The sequence below is a fragment of the Mya arenaria genome, chromosome 1, assembly GCF_026914265.1.
Source record: "Mya arenaria isolate MELC-2E11 chromosome 1, ASM2691426v1".
Lineage (NCBI taxonomy): Eukaryota > Metazoa > Mollusca > Bivalvia > Myida > Myidae > Mya > Mya arenaria.
In genome coordinates this window covers 10,936,880-10,951,863 of record NC_069122.1, presented here as the reverse complement: position 1 = coordinate 10,951,863, position 14,984 = coordinate 10,936,880, and positions in this window count along the sequence as shown.

Below are 14,984 nucleotides of genomic sequence, written 5' to 3'. Positions count from 1 at the left end.
TCTATTTGCCTGAGTTTCAACGATCAAACAATAAGTCGGTCTAATTCCAGTGGTCGCATATCCCCATTTGTTGTATACGTACTATATTCTATACTTAAATTACTCTTCAGTGATAACGCTCAAAATTCATTTTTCAAAACAAAAGGTTTAAATAAATATCATATTTCATTCAGCCTTATTAGCGCTATGCCAAGATTCACTCTGTTAGAGTGTTACTAATTAAACTGAGATCCCACACAATGTGGTGTAAATTTAACGTTGTACTCTACGAATCGGCGGCACTTGTGTAACATTAATTTCAATACAAAAAAAGAGTGACCGATAGATGATTTAGGGTGTTTTAGCGGCGGGTAAGGGCGTAACCGGCGGTTATGTGGATGTCTGAGAAAAATATAAATAAGACTCACCGAATAGCACCACTTCAGACTACAAATATGTCTTGGGTAAAGACCCCCCAAATCCAACTACGCTATCTTTTCTTTTCTCGTCACTCCTATTGTGTTGTTCGACTCATAAATCTCGAAAACTGCATTGTAATTAGTCGTTCATAAAAGACAAACATTTTATTTTTATGATATGCCTTAAAATGACATTTGATTGTAGTTTAACGGAAAAGTAAGCCAAATTGTATGCGAAGGTAACGTCGTTACGGAATTAACGTCGTTGAAATTGTGTCTCAGCCTGTGCGCTGAGGTTTGGTTTGGAAGTTAGAGCGGGCTAAAATTTCAAAACGGTGAAAATGTCAGGTATTTGACTGTCAAATATCATTTTTATTTCACTGATAAATCTTTATATAACGCTTGTAAGCATTCAACAAAACGAAAACTTTCAATTTAAAATATATATTTGCATTTAATACAAGACTTGTAACGGACATTAATGCCTGTTTTTCCTTAAAGCCCGAAACCGACAAATAGGAAAACAAGAAGTATAGTGTTTTAATATGTACTTTCAGGAAATCATACTGTATAATAACGGTGGGTGTATGCGTTCAGTATCGCGATATTGTCATATTCTGGATGCCACTTTTAGAGTTTTTAGATAATGGCCATAATTTTGGACAATAAGAATCGATGGACTTGGTTCCTTTGTAATATACAGCTGTAATCTGGACTTACATCATGTAAAATATATTGAAACCATTTCATGCCATTGCAATTCTAAATAAGAAAAGGCAGTTGGCGGCCGTTTTGAAAATGATAGCCATGACGGCCATGTTGGTTAATATCGCTTATTTCTATATATCTATGATAACAGACATATATGAACAGTATTCATGCAAAGTCGAATGCTTTCACAAAGGGCATGCTTTTCTACCAAATATCCCCACAAAACGACCTATTTTGAAATTGTTCAAGGCCCAGAAAGCTTCATTGTAATACAAGTATAATGATTTACGTATTTATTGCATTGGGTGCTAACTCTTTACACAAATACGTTCTAACCATTTTTTTGAAAAGATATAGAGGATATTTGTTTATTTCAGTGTAAGATCGTATTTTATTTCACGAGTGTCATAGAAAAACATATTTTCACGAGTGGCGAAGCCACGAGTGAAAATGTAGTTTTTTTATGATCACGAGTGAAATTAAATACGATCTTACACTGAAATAAACAACTTTCTGTTTCTTTTATGCTTATTTTCGGAGTTTTATTTGTTTTTTATTTATTTCTGAATTACCCCATTTTTTGAAAAGGGCGGGCTTTACGCCGCTACCCGTGGGGTGCCCCTCATGCATAATTATAGCTGTCAACTTTTCTACTTTCGGTTTGCTGAGAAATAGTTCTCTGCTATTCATTCTTATAGCTTAATATTCGCTCGTTTTTTATTGCGAAGCTTTATGAACAGTAAACAATGAAGTATTATTAGTGCACATATGTTCCAAAAAATAATGAAAACACTTTTTATTTTAAGATGGGCATGAATACATAACCAAACTACTACGCCGCTATTTAAAGAATGAAAATTTGGAAGGTAAAATGTGTTAGCAAAACAAATGTGGATACTCATTGGATTTTAACCATTCTTCTTAGTTTAAGAATGCATGTACGCGTGTTTTTATAGTTAGTTAATATTCAGTCATCTTACTGTCAGAGACCAGTCTGTTTCGCTTTAAAATGTTTGTTTTCCAGATAAAGAGTAAATGCCACGCTAGTTTGTTGACACATTTTGAGGTGTGGGTGGGGTAAAAAATATCGAATCTATCTGTAAATTGTTGTGTGAATTCTCCAGGAGCTCATTTTACGTACTACAACGGTTGACAGTTCAAAATACATTTGAACGATGATATAAACTTTTATTTATGTTCGAACAGTTGTTTTTGTCTGTAATTTGTTTGGTATGAAAGTAAATGTTCGAACATTCAGCTTCAAAGATCAGTAAAATGTTTGATAAACGGGATAACCGGTAATAAACGGTAAGTTGTTAATTTCCAATTATATATTTATTTAAATTTATAAAATATTTCTTTATTTTTTTTAACATTTTTTGACATAATTTACTGAAGTCCAGTGTTCTGTTTTGATCAAGGCAAGTACATGTAACAACAGGAATTTAAAAGTAGTTCTGAAAGTTGATATTCATATTAATACGATGTCTAAACTTCGTTACTGTTCGCAGGAAACAAGAATGGCACTTGTGTTCAAAACCTTGATACTTGTTTTGTTGACAATATCGACGAATGATAAGTACATTTTATGTGTTCTTTTGTGACCTTTAATATATAAATATTTTATTAATGTGTTTTTCTGAGACTTGAATGGTAGAAAATATAAATGGTTAAGATTTCTTCTTAGTTAATTTTCTACAAAAAATAAGTTAACAAATAGCAGGTTATATGTTTCCATTACTATTCAACAGCAATAAGTACGGAGGTCCTTTGATAAAATTAATGCAAACCAGTTAACTTTATGATTTTATATACATACCGATATATCATAATCAAGAGTGTACTAGAAACCATGATAGTTTGTATGATTCTGCGTATGTAGTTGTTATCTTATTTTTTACTGAAGTTAGCGAAAAGCTTACTTAAAGCTTACTTAAGTACATACTAATTATTAAATTGAAATATTTTTATTGAGATCTATTGAACGTATTTTACTCTAAGGAAACAATAAATTAAATATATATGGTACAAACTTACTGAATTAGAAATAATTAGTATTTTGGATATATTTGAAAGGATTTAATTATTTCAAGCAATTTGCAGGATTTCTGATGTCGAATACAACGAGCGGTACGTATAAAACCTTCTCATCAGTTCAAATAGAAGTTTAGTTATACATCCGCATGGCAAGAACAAAGAGCACAATTTATCCATCCATCTATCCATTTACCCTCCATCCATCAATCCATCCATCAATCTATATATCTGTCGGTCTATCTATCCTGTCTGTCCGTCTACCTATCTATCCATCCATCCATCCATCCATCCCCATCCCATCCCATCCATCCCAACCTCCTGCATACCTACATACCTGTCTGTCTGTCGACTGAACTGAGTCTAGGAACGTATTCACAAAGGATTTAAGTTTTCATACATATGCAGGTTTTGATTTAAACGGTATTGAACTGTATCATTCAATAAAATTCAATTTAAATATGTTGCTGTTTCAAATTTTAGATGACAACTTCGCAGTATGCAAAGATCCACAAAAGGCTAGGGAATTGTGTAGGCGTTACTGCAATTTGTGTGACACAGGTAAAAGCATGAATCGCATAAACATGAATTACCTGAATGGAGTCGCTGGAATGTGTATTAAATAAATATTTAACTATCAAGATTTCGTGGTAGCTACCAATCATGTTGTTTTTTCAACCGTTATGCAAATACTTAAGTGTCAGTCTATTGATAATAAATATTTGAAGCATGCTCTTATGGAAAACAAACAATTGATATAATAGAACCGTTGTTTGCACAAGATAACATTCTTTAGTACACAAGAGGTATAACTTTTGGAAACGTTGGAATATCCTGATTTAACTGTCTATTCTGCTTATTTCGCTTTGATTAATTAAGGAACGTCCGCAATGCATAACTGGGTCTATAGGACTTAAACGCAAAATTTTCAAAATGTCAAACAGTACGACTTATTAATGTTCAATACTTAACTCTTTTGCGAGCATAACTCAGTTGTACTTTCAAACATGTTTGGGAGCCAGGCACATTTTACGAAAACAATATTTTACCAGACTTTGGCATAAAAGCATTTGCATTCTTACGCAAAAATGTAACGAGATTCGGAATGAAAATCATGTGGCTTTGGATGAATACTTCTTTATTAAAAATGATATTTGAATTCTGTAAGGAGAATGTGAATATCTTTCTATTTATTATAGATTCATTATCACAGTCCAATCGGTCATTGTTGATAAGATAGTCTGGACTTGTTTTGACACAAAAACATATTCATATATCTCGAAACTGTATTTAGTAATAATGATAGAAGTTTAAGAAACCTTTTATACGATATTTCTTCGTTAAATCTGCTCAACGCATTTTTACACAATAACATGTTACAATGTATGCATGTTGTACTCTTGAAAAAGAATGAACTTCAAAAGTAAATTAAACTAGTTTTAAAGCGATGTAATTGTTGGCATACCCCATCCACTTTGTTTTGTGAAAACCTTTAATTTATGCAACACTCATGTGTTCAGTTTGAGCCCAAAAACTAATTAACCTTGAAATACATAGTATATATATATACTGAGTTTAGAAGGTGCACGGATATATCGAGTAGAAAACCATACAGTACATTTGAATTTGTGTCACAATGTTGAAAATAGATAATCACATAGAAAGTGGTATTACACACACTTACAACACTTACAACAACGCGAAAAGTACACACACAAAAGTGTAAATGAAATGTTATAATTATTTTTTAAAAAGATACTAAAGTAATGTTCTGCTAGAACCATACTGATGCCCATATATAACACGTGTCTTATAACTATATAAATTCCATCAATGCTGTCGCATAAAAACATTGCTTTGTTTCGTTTTCGCTTATAGTCGATGGCGATTGGTCAGTTTGGGGCATGTGGGCTGGATGTGACGTAACTTGTGGAAATGGTACAAACACACGCATTAGGTTCTGTAATAACCCTGCGCCGGCTCATAATGGGAAGTATTGCGACGGGTCTTCGACAGAAACGGGCGTTTGCAGAATCAACACTTGTCCAGGTCTAATCACATATTTATGATTGTCAATGACGATATTTAATTTATGATGTCTTAATTCCAAAGTTCAAAATTCAAATCAAGACAAATATTATCATTGTCATGAGCTCGGAATTGTCGTGTTACTGTTAAACGCCGCGTGAACATTGGAGTCATAACGTTTTGTTATCCTTTAATATGCTCCAACGCATCTGTTTTATGGTGCAGACCTCTAGAACATGGGGATAAAACATTGTGGTTCCAATGTTCATACGGCGTGTGATTGATCTAAACCATTTTGTTAGTTACAAAGGATTTGGTAAATTGTCCTTAAAGTTATTAATTAATACAAAAATCATTTCTATAAACCATTAGAGACTATTGTGTCTCGATTTTAGAAAATTGCAATTACATTCTTATTTTTTGTAATTTTTACATGATAAATAATGACTGTAATAAATTATTAATAGGTTTAAGAATGTATTTTTGCTCAAAGCCTTGAAAAGTGTACCATTTGTGCAATTAAAAACAAAACGTATTGAAATTCAGCATTACAATAAAGGCTGCCTGTTTATTGCAGTCAAAAACGATCTAATACTTTGTTGTTATTCAATATATTTTGAAACAATTACTTTGGCTGAAAAGGTTGCACTATGATTATTTCAACTGCAAATGGAAGCTTGAATTCGATTTCTTGCACTAGCAAAGCGTTCAACTGAATTTCTTGACCTTAGGATATTGTGTCGTACGCTCACGGCCCTAGTATATATAGGTATGCTTTTAAATGGTGACGTCACAACTGGATATATTACGTCATGCTTTGTATATGTTTAAGATGTTTAAATACAAAATGTAACGACGATCTTAAAAGTGTTTTTCGTGGAAATCAAGAAGAAAGATCACGTGTTCCTATAATTATATCTTTAATATTTAAATACTGATCCAAGCTGATATCTACTATTTTAACAAAATATGAAATACACAAGAATGACTGTCTGGAATATTTTCCATTACGTAATTAATGTTTCCAGTTAAATTATTTACAAACATGCGCAGTGATACTGTAATATTACACATGAGTAATGCAGACACAATACGTGATGGTTTTATTAAACCGTAAACTAGGTACTACATGTGATTTATACTGATTGTTGTTACATAGGCATCGTATATAAGCTAGGTCTATTATTGCTCATGTATTATATCTTTTTCAAAAGTGCATGGCGGCTGGGGTCAGTGGAGTCCATTCGGGTCATGCAGCTCCACCTGTGGTATTGGCTTGAGGAGACGGGACAGACCATGTGATAATCCTTGGCCATCCTCAGACGGAAATTTCTGCTTTGGAGATCACATCAACTAAGAAATTTGCATCGGCTCAGACTGTCCTGGTATCAATATAGATCTTATTGATTTACTTTAGTCCCAGCGTACGTTTGTGTGTTTAGCATTTCTCGTAGTAAATTAATGTAGTGATTTGATCTGATCGGATGTTAGTGGGATTGTGATGTGCTGCTTGAGCATTTAAATGTCCGAACATTTTAAAATAAGTTATAATGTATTTTTGTAGGTAGGAGTCTGTTCTGTTAACGCGTTTGTTTCAAATACGTGTTTGAAAACGTTTGCTAATACATAAATTATATTTATTATTTATCACTCCTCATGTTGGAAAAACATACAGTTAAGACATTATTTTATTTCATACAATGCATTTGATGCCTAAAATTCTTCGTTCAGTCGGCTGGTTACCTTGGTCAGAGTGGAGTCAGTGTTCCGGTAGCTGTGGTGATGGCATGAAAACGAGGCAAAGTCAGAACGCCGCTGTGTCTCACCTCTTAGGAAATTGCACCGGCCAGAATGTTGAGCTGGTTCAATGCAGCAAATGGAACTGCTCAGGTAATTATTTATTATTCCTGTGAAAAAGATGAGGTTATTCAATGCAACTAATGGAGCTGCTCAGGTAATTATCGATTGTACCGATCAAGAGGATGAGGTGGTTCAATGAAGCCGATCGCAATTGTATCATTATATCGGTTAAAACAATAAATGGCAGCCAATTAAACTTTTGCGTGGGTACTTGGCCAATTAACCAGTCATGATTATGCGTTTGTGCGATGTAGCGAATGAAAATGCTCAAGTACTTGACAATTGTACCGGTCAGGATGGTCAGTGGGATCAATGCAGTCATCAAAAGAACTTTTAAGATGATTATCAAATGGGAAACAATAAATAAAATATAGATATTTTCCAATAATCAGAGATCAATACTGTATTCTTGTTTTAAATTTGAAGATCAAATATGAAATAAACTCACAGAATCCAAAAGTGAAGACTTTTGTCAAATTTTCCGATGTTGGATAAAAGTTACTTATTTGAAAGAGTATAACAGCAAAGTTTTAACGGGTTAACTACCTAGCTTTCATATGAGACCTTTCTTTTAATGCTGTGGTAATTATAAGGACATGCCCAGCACTTGAACACAATTTTGTGATCATGTTTTATATCACAAGGATCAAAGGCCAAAATAGGCATTCAACAAGAAAAAATGCAATAATTTGCGTATGTCAAATGGCATTGTCTTCTGTGCAATGGCTTTCGTCAGTTCTGTAAACCTAAACCAATTGTCCAGTTACGCCTACCAATGTATTAACTGTTTCAAAAGTGTAAGTTGGCCATTGTACAACGTGAGTACAGTTCACTCGTTATCCGCTCTCATTAGTCTATTGTGCATTAAACGATACATGCCTTAACAATTCTTGCATTTACTTTTATATGCATGATTAAATAGTTCCGGTTCTTTGTGAAATCATGCTGCCAAAGCAAATGCATCATGATTTAGTTGGGACGCAAATTCAGCTTTACATTTAATAAATTGGTTTGGAGCACCGAAGTAAGGATAACCCTCCCATGTTAGCCCAAGTCAAAGAATCAGGTTTAAACAAATAGGATTAAAGCTAGACCGAAATTCTAAATACACCTTTAGTTCATAAGCTGAAAATAACATTATATACGTTAAATGAAACGTTAATAACTTAGTAGCAATCAAAGCAACTTCCTATATCAATACAACTAAACTAAAAGTTTTCAAGTATCAAAGAAGTACATAATTTAAGAAATGTATAAATCTGAAACTGAAACACGTTTTAGCAAAGAAATAATTTTATTTAAATAGTTTACCATTACATAGGTAGCCAGTTAAAGCAGATTTACAACGTATACAGGTTAATAATATTTGGATAATTTTGTTATTGGGCGTCCGGTCGGAGATATGTTCCATGTTATTGATTTAAAATTGTGTGTGATAGATATTAAGGTCAACGTAAGGCTGGCAGAAAAGAGATTTGTCAGGAATGGTGTATATATGAGGAAAAGTTTTATATACCAAGTCCATTGAGATTCATACGATTGAGTTTTACTTTGGTTGGTAGGATTCAGGTTCAGTGTTGCTGCTAAACACTTTGACAATACGCATATGGCTTTATCCACTTATTCGGTTTATTAGTGACTTAAATGTATTTCTTCTCCGAAAACAACAGAAAATACTTTTTACAGGCTTAAAATGATATCTTTTTCTATTTATAAAAGTTCTCTTTCACTTTAAAATGGCAGATTGATAAAATAGATCGTCAGACACCAATCACATTACATGGTCCTGGATTGTTGTTTACAATATAAAGCCATTTAATGGCTAATCAAATGCTAAAACCGTTGAATTTGTTCTGTTTCCTCTTTATACCTGTGTTAGCACACACACACACACGCACACGCACGCGCACGCGCACGCGCACGCGCGCGCACACACACACACACACACACACACACACACACACACACATATATATATATATATATATATATATATATATATATATATATATATATATATATATATATATTGAGTTTTCACATGCTTTTACTTAAATGTAAACTGAGATATTATAAAATTATTTTGAGTTTAGTTGAGTGAATAGTTTATACGATAAAGCCATTGACATTTTATTTCGTGTTCAACTTTTCGTGATTTCTTTTTATCCTTTAACTTACACATCCTTGCTAGAAAAAGATATTAGTATAATACATTACAGCAGCTTAAGGGAAATGTGGAGATGGTTCAATACATATATATTGAACCATTTCTACATTTCCCTTAAACTGGGAATATTTTTGTAATGGAATGTTGGAATACTAACACACCATCGATGTCACTCTCAGCCTGCTCTTGCATCCTCTTCTTAATGTATCTGTGTTAATATTGTATTTTAATAAGTTTGAATTTTCAAACTTCTCACACAAACACATTTCTACCTAATGACATACCAGTTAATTCTTGTTTTTACACATAAACCTTGTTGAAATATTGTTTTGCCTTTTGTTCAGTAAATGGTCTGCTTTACATTTAGCTCAATATGGCTAATTTTCATCCAAGGGAAAGAAAACGAGAACAAATAAATCTCTTTTACGTAATATACTTTTATCCCTTAAGAGGCAATTATTTTGAAAGCCAATCGTTACACGTAGTAAAAACTATCTTGCCGAAGATTACCGAAAAGCGCCTAGTTGTTACATAAACTAAAAGATAGTTGGCACAATTCAGCTGTGCCACAAACTTCATTCATCTACGACTTTTATATTTGTTTATTTTTATTTAAAGATTCTTATATAAGGATAAACGTGAATTCTTCATGTAACCCATTTATGCTCCAAAACGTTTTTTTTTCTGCCCATACAGCAACAGTACTGTTTCGAGCGCGGGAAGTCGCTGATTACACCCTGTCAACTATTAACCAGACAATCATCTTCTCCGAAATGCTATTCAATGTTGGGGAAGGGTACAATTCCTCAACGGGAAAATTTACAGCACCAGTCACGGGTATCTACCTGTTCACTGTTAACCTGTGTCCTTTACGATCTGGATATATATTCTACGCCATTGTGGCCAAGGAAGACGTGGTGGCAAATGGACATTCGTTCAATGTTTCCGGCTACAATTGTGTTTCCGGAAACACCATCGTGCAGATTAACGCCAATGACATAGTCTACGTCAAATCCACATACAATCTGGACAAACTGTTGCACAATGAACTTCATGATCGTTATGACGCAAAATCGAATTCCTTTTCAGGCGTCCTTCTTCATTAAAATGCCGAATTTGCATAACTCCGCTAGGTGGCCTTTGTTTATCTGTTTACATTGTATTTTATCTGTAGTGTATCTTTATTCTATTATGGAACCATTTGGCAAGGAAAATACGTGTAGTGAATATCGATATGCGTTCAAACATACATAATGAGTTTTAATTGATATATTTGTAAATAAATTGTTTCACAGTTGATGAATCATTCATTATAGTACTTATATATACAGCAAGTCTGTAAACCTATTATTTTATAAGGCAGACTGTGTGTGATGCTCATAGTTTCAAACAATGACTGCATCGTATCTTTAAAAAGTTTTTTTGCATTAGGTGCTCCAAATTGTATTCCTCCGTCTGCAGATAGTTTTGGGGTCTCTAATCATTGAAGTACTTGGGGTTTACCTATAAGTTTATTATAATTTGTTTTATTATTAGGTTTCCTCAAGTTATTGCATTCTTTGATAAGATTTACCCTTTACGTTTTTCTTTATTTAGGATTGTTGGGATAAGAGTGAGGTTTGTGCACGTTAACTGGTTTACAACCCCAGTAAATTTACATTTAACTGACCGTTCTAAGGCGGTACCTAACAATCCTTGATAAACATACAAATTTTTTATATGGTATGTATGTACTGTGCTGTTGTGGAGTTTTGTGCTGTTCTTCCATGTTTCTTGTTTGTGATTTTTTGTTTTTGTTTTGTATGTCTTTGGCGTTTACCCAGTGCCATTAACCGGGTTTATGTTTAAACTTTTTGCTACTGAGCTTTTTTCTGTAGTTTTTCATATTATAAGTAGTGTCGTGTTTATTTTTTGCTCTTTCCAAAATTCAAGTTTCCTCCATAAAAACGCTCAATTAGGGACGAAATTGGAGCTTGATGAAAATATAAAGATGTAAAGAATGTCTTAATCGAATATAATGTCAAGATTGTGTATACGATCACTAGGTCAAAGCGTATAAAATATAACTGAACACACACGATGACATAATTTCCACGAGTTCAGCATATAATTTGCCGCGAAGATGGTCTTCATGAACTTAAGGCGTGAATATGTATCACATAATGTGAACAACTAGGTAAACATGTAAAACCCTATTACAGTCTTGTGAACTCAATGGAAAGTTTAATTTGTATCGGATCATCATAAAACGTGTCAACATAGAAATGTTTAATGCTTGATCCTGTTGGGATCATCACAATACGTGTTCACCTAGATATGAGTTTAATGAATGTTGTATGCGAAATGTGTTCAAAAGTTAGTTATATTGACCCACAAAGTTCTGTCCTTTCCGGAGTTTTGCAAACACAACACGTTTCACTCTCCTGTGTTATGTTTTCCCAACTTTGAGAAGCTGTATGGAATCTCTCGGGGTTCCGAAAATCCAAAATATAACCAGATTAGAACAAAACATCACTTCGTATCGAGAAGAGCATACTGAACAGACACCAGAAGTGAAATAACGTGAAACCTAAACGCCTCGCATTTCATTACTATGGTATTACCCTGCAAAATAAAATAATCAGATTTCAGCGATTATAAACAAAATCATTAAAACGATTTGTTCCTTGCTGAAATACAATAATTATATAAAGTAAGTAGCTTAAACGTGTAAGTTTCTTAAATTTCATCCCCTTTAAGTCAAAATAAGAACGAAAACAGAAAGTATAATACCGCAAAACTTTTGCATAAAATCACTGGGTATTTTATTCTCGTGTGTTATTTTCCCCTAACTTTTGAAAAGCTGAGGGAAAATCTCGATGGGTTTCAAAAATCCAAAATATAAGTTATATTAGCACAAAACATCAGTTCATTTTATGAAGAGCGTAATGCTTCGTCACCGGAAGTGAAAAAAACTTGAAACAAAAACTCCTCGTATTTCATTACTAGCGGGATAAAATAACCAGATTGTATCGATAATGACCAATCCTTTAAAACTATATTGTTTTTGGCTGTAGCTGAAATACACTACTTATCAGTGTATGATAGTTAGCAGCATATACGTGTTATTTTATTACATTTCCATCAACTTTAAATCAAAATAAGAACGGCACGATGCGTCTGTTTACAGAATGTACAATATCTAAAAATTAACAGGACGGGTACCGGATCGCGGTACTTCCAATGAACAGAGATGTAACCATTTTTGTTATTGTTTTTGTCTAAAACTATACGGCAAAAATATCTCAAGAAGGCGTTCAACACATTTAAATACAGGGAATCTAATTAATGTATAGATGGCAACTCTCGGTGTCACCGTTAATTACAACCTTACTTTTTTTGGTACTACAAACATGTGAATTGCTACAATGACTAAGTTTTATTTCAACACAATGTTAAAAGAAGAATACATGACATAATATACTATAAAGAAACAAATAAACAGTTTACTAATAAGCAATCTTAGTAGGCTTCGTATTGTACCAATCATGAGGGTTAACAAAGCACGGGGTTAGCTGGACACATATAGGAGTTTTACATTAGATGGTCTTATAAGTTCATAAACAAAGCACCATCATTATTGCTTCAAATTCACCCTCAATGTATAATTACCTCCTACCAGTGGTAATAAATAAAGTGTACGTGGCCTCCCTTTCTTAGCGTACGTGTGTATTAGACTGGAATATCATTTCTTCAAAATTCAATTGCTCTAGAAAAAAATCAGTATCCTAAATATTTTATTCTATTTTTAAAAATGTTTACGTTTTCTTTTGTTTTAATTGTTTCATCACCAATGTTTGTGTTTTCTTTGTTTGCTTTGTTCTTTGGTGTTCATTGTAATTTTGTGGCATATGATACATGTTCATGAGCGCTGTGTCACACCTAGCAATTTACTACACGACATGCTTCTTCAGTAGCATACTCACACCAGGTTTCTATGTCCGGTAGGTCATCATACGACCAGATCATAGAGTTAGTTTCCTTAATATTTTACACACTATTTAAACACGTTAACACGTTATTCCTTAAGTTCATTTGTATTGATAATTTAGAAAGTATAAAGATTAACATACTTTTCTAAAATATTTAGCTACGATGAGTTGTTCTTTGTTATAATCTACTTCCTTAAGAACTTTGTTGCCATTTGGTGTGAAATTGCTCAGATGAATACACTACTCTGTCAGTGGTTATGCCTTTTATCATGTAAGTTAATGATATTATTTCAGAAATATCTTGCAGAGAATAGTTATCTTGGTTGGCAAGGTTTAAAGTTGCTGCAGTTCGTGTCGGATGTAAACTGTTATACCCATTGAATTTTATGAAATGAACATTTCAAATATTCACTGAAGGACACATCACTTTGTTAATGCGGAGGTATCCTCGCCCATTTCCCGCATTTCCAACAAATATGTTTCATACAAAGTGCAGGAGTTCTACCGGCTTGTCTTGTTGGAGCAAAGCCTACTGACTAACCTAAAATAAAATCTCATGAGTTAATCATCATAATCAACCTTTTTATTCTAAACCATTCTCTACCGTTCCCAACAACTCAACTTTAGGTGTCTGGCCCACAAATAATCTAGCCTTTATAGACTGTAATGCTTAAAATTGTTGACTGGGTACCATATCGGATAAATACGCGTGTAATTCACCGAGTTGACATTCGTAGGGATGACATTTCAAGTTTTTTTTTGTAATGCATGCACAATTTTGCATTATACGTGTTAATTGTGTGTGTGTGGAGGGGGGGGGGGGGGTGTTGTGATGGAGTGAGCGATAAGATCTGGTTATTTTATCCCGCAGTAGAAAAAAAAGCGGGTTTGGGGATTTAACGCTATTTTACTTTCGATGATTTTTTTTCATATAAAGTGGTGTTTGTGTTAATATAACTTGTATCTTAGAGTTTTAAAACCCCGCGAGATTTCCCCCGAACTTTTCAAAAGCTGGGGAAAAATAACACGGGTGAGTAAAACCCCTAGTTGCGTTACGTCATTGTGTCATAGGACACTTTGACGTTTGCTATGTGAAATTTGTATGAGAAAACATAAATGTAAACAAAATAAAAAGCAATACAGCTCAAGTAACTGTTTTTACGAAACGGAATAAGCAGTTCCTATAGTAACGTCCATGCAGTCCGATGCCAAACACTATTGACAACTCGACCGATATCTGCGACCTTACTCGTTTATTTACAAATACTGTAAAAAACGTATCGTCATTACGGAAATGAAAACGAAAGCAATTTTCAAGCAAAACAAATGTCTGAAGGATAATTTAATGCTCTTGTATAGTTTCGTGTTTCAGAGGGTATTTTTCCTCAACAGGTACTCTATAAAGTATTAACATTTGAATTGGTATACATTCATGATAGTTGGTTTGTTATCATTTACGTCTTCATCGCATTTTCTTCTGTATTCGGTGATGAGCCACGTTTGAACACAATATTTACGTACACTGAACAACTCTTGGAGAAAATGATTCGCATGGAATCCAAATATGAACATAGGGACAAACGCTAAAATTAATGCTGATTATACTCAACTGAAAAACAAATGACTATCTTCGCCGAAAATGCTCCGCAACGTTGTTGCAGGCCTCAACTCGCAACCTTACAATTTACAGCACCAGTCATGAGAACCTATATATTTACCATTATTTGTGTCCTGCACCACATGAAAGTATTAAGTATGTCATTTTAGCCCAGGGAAATGTGATTGCGGAAAGACACACGTAACGAGCTATCCTTG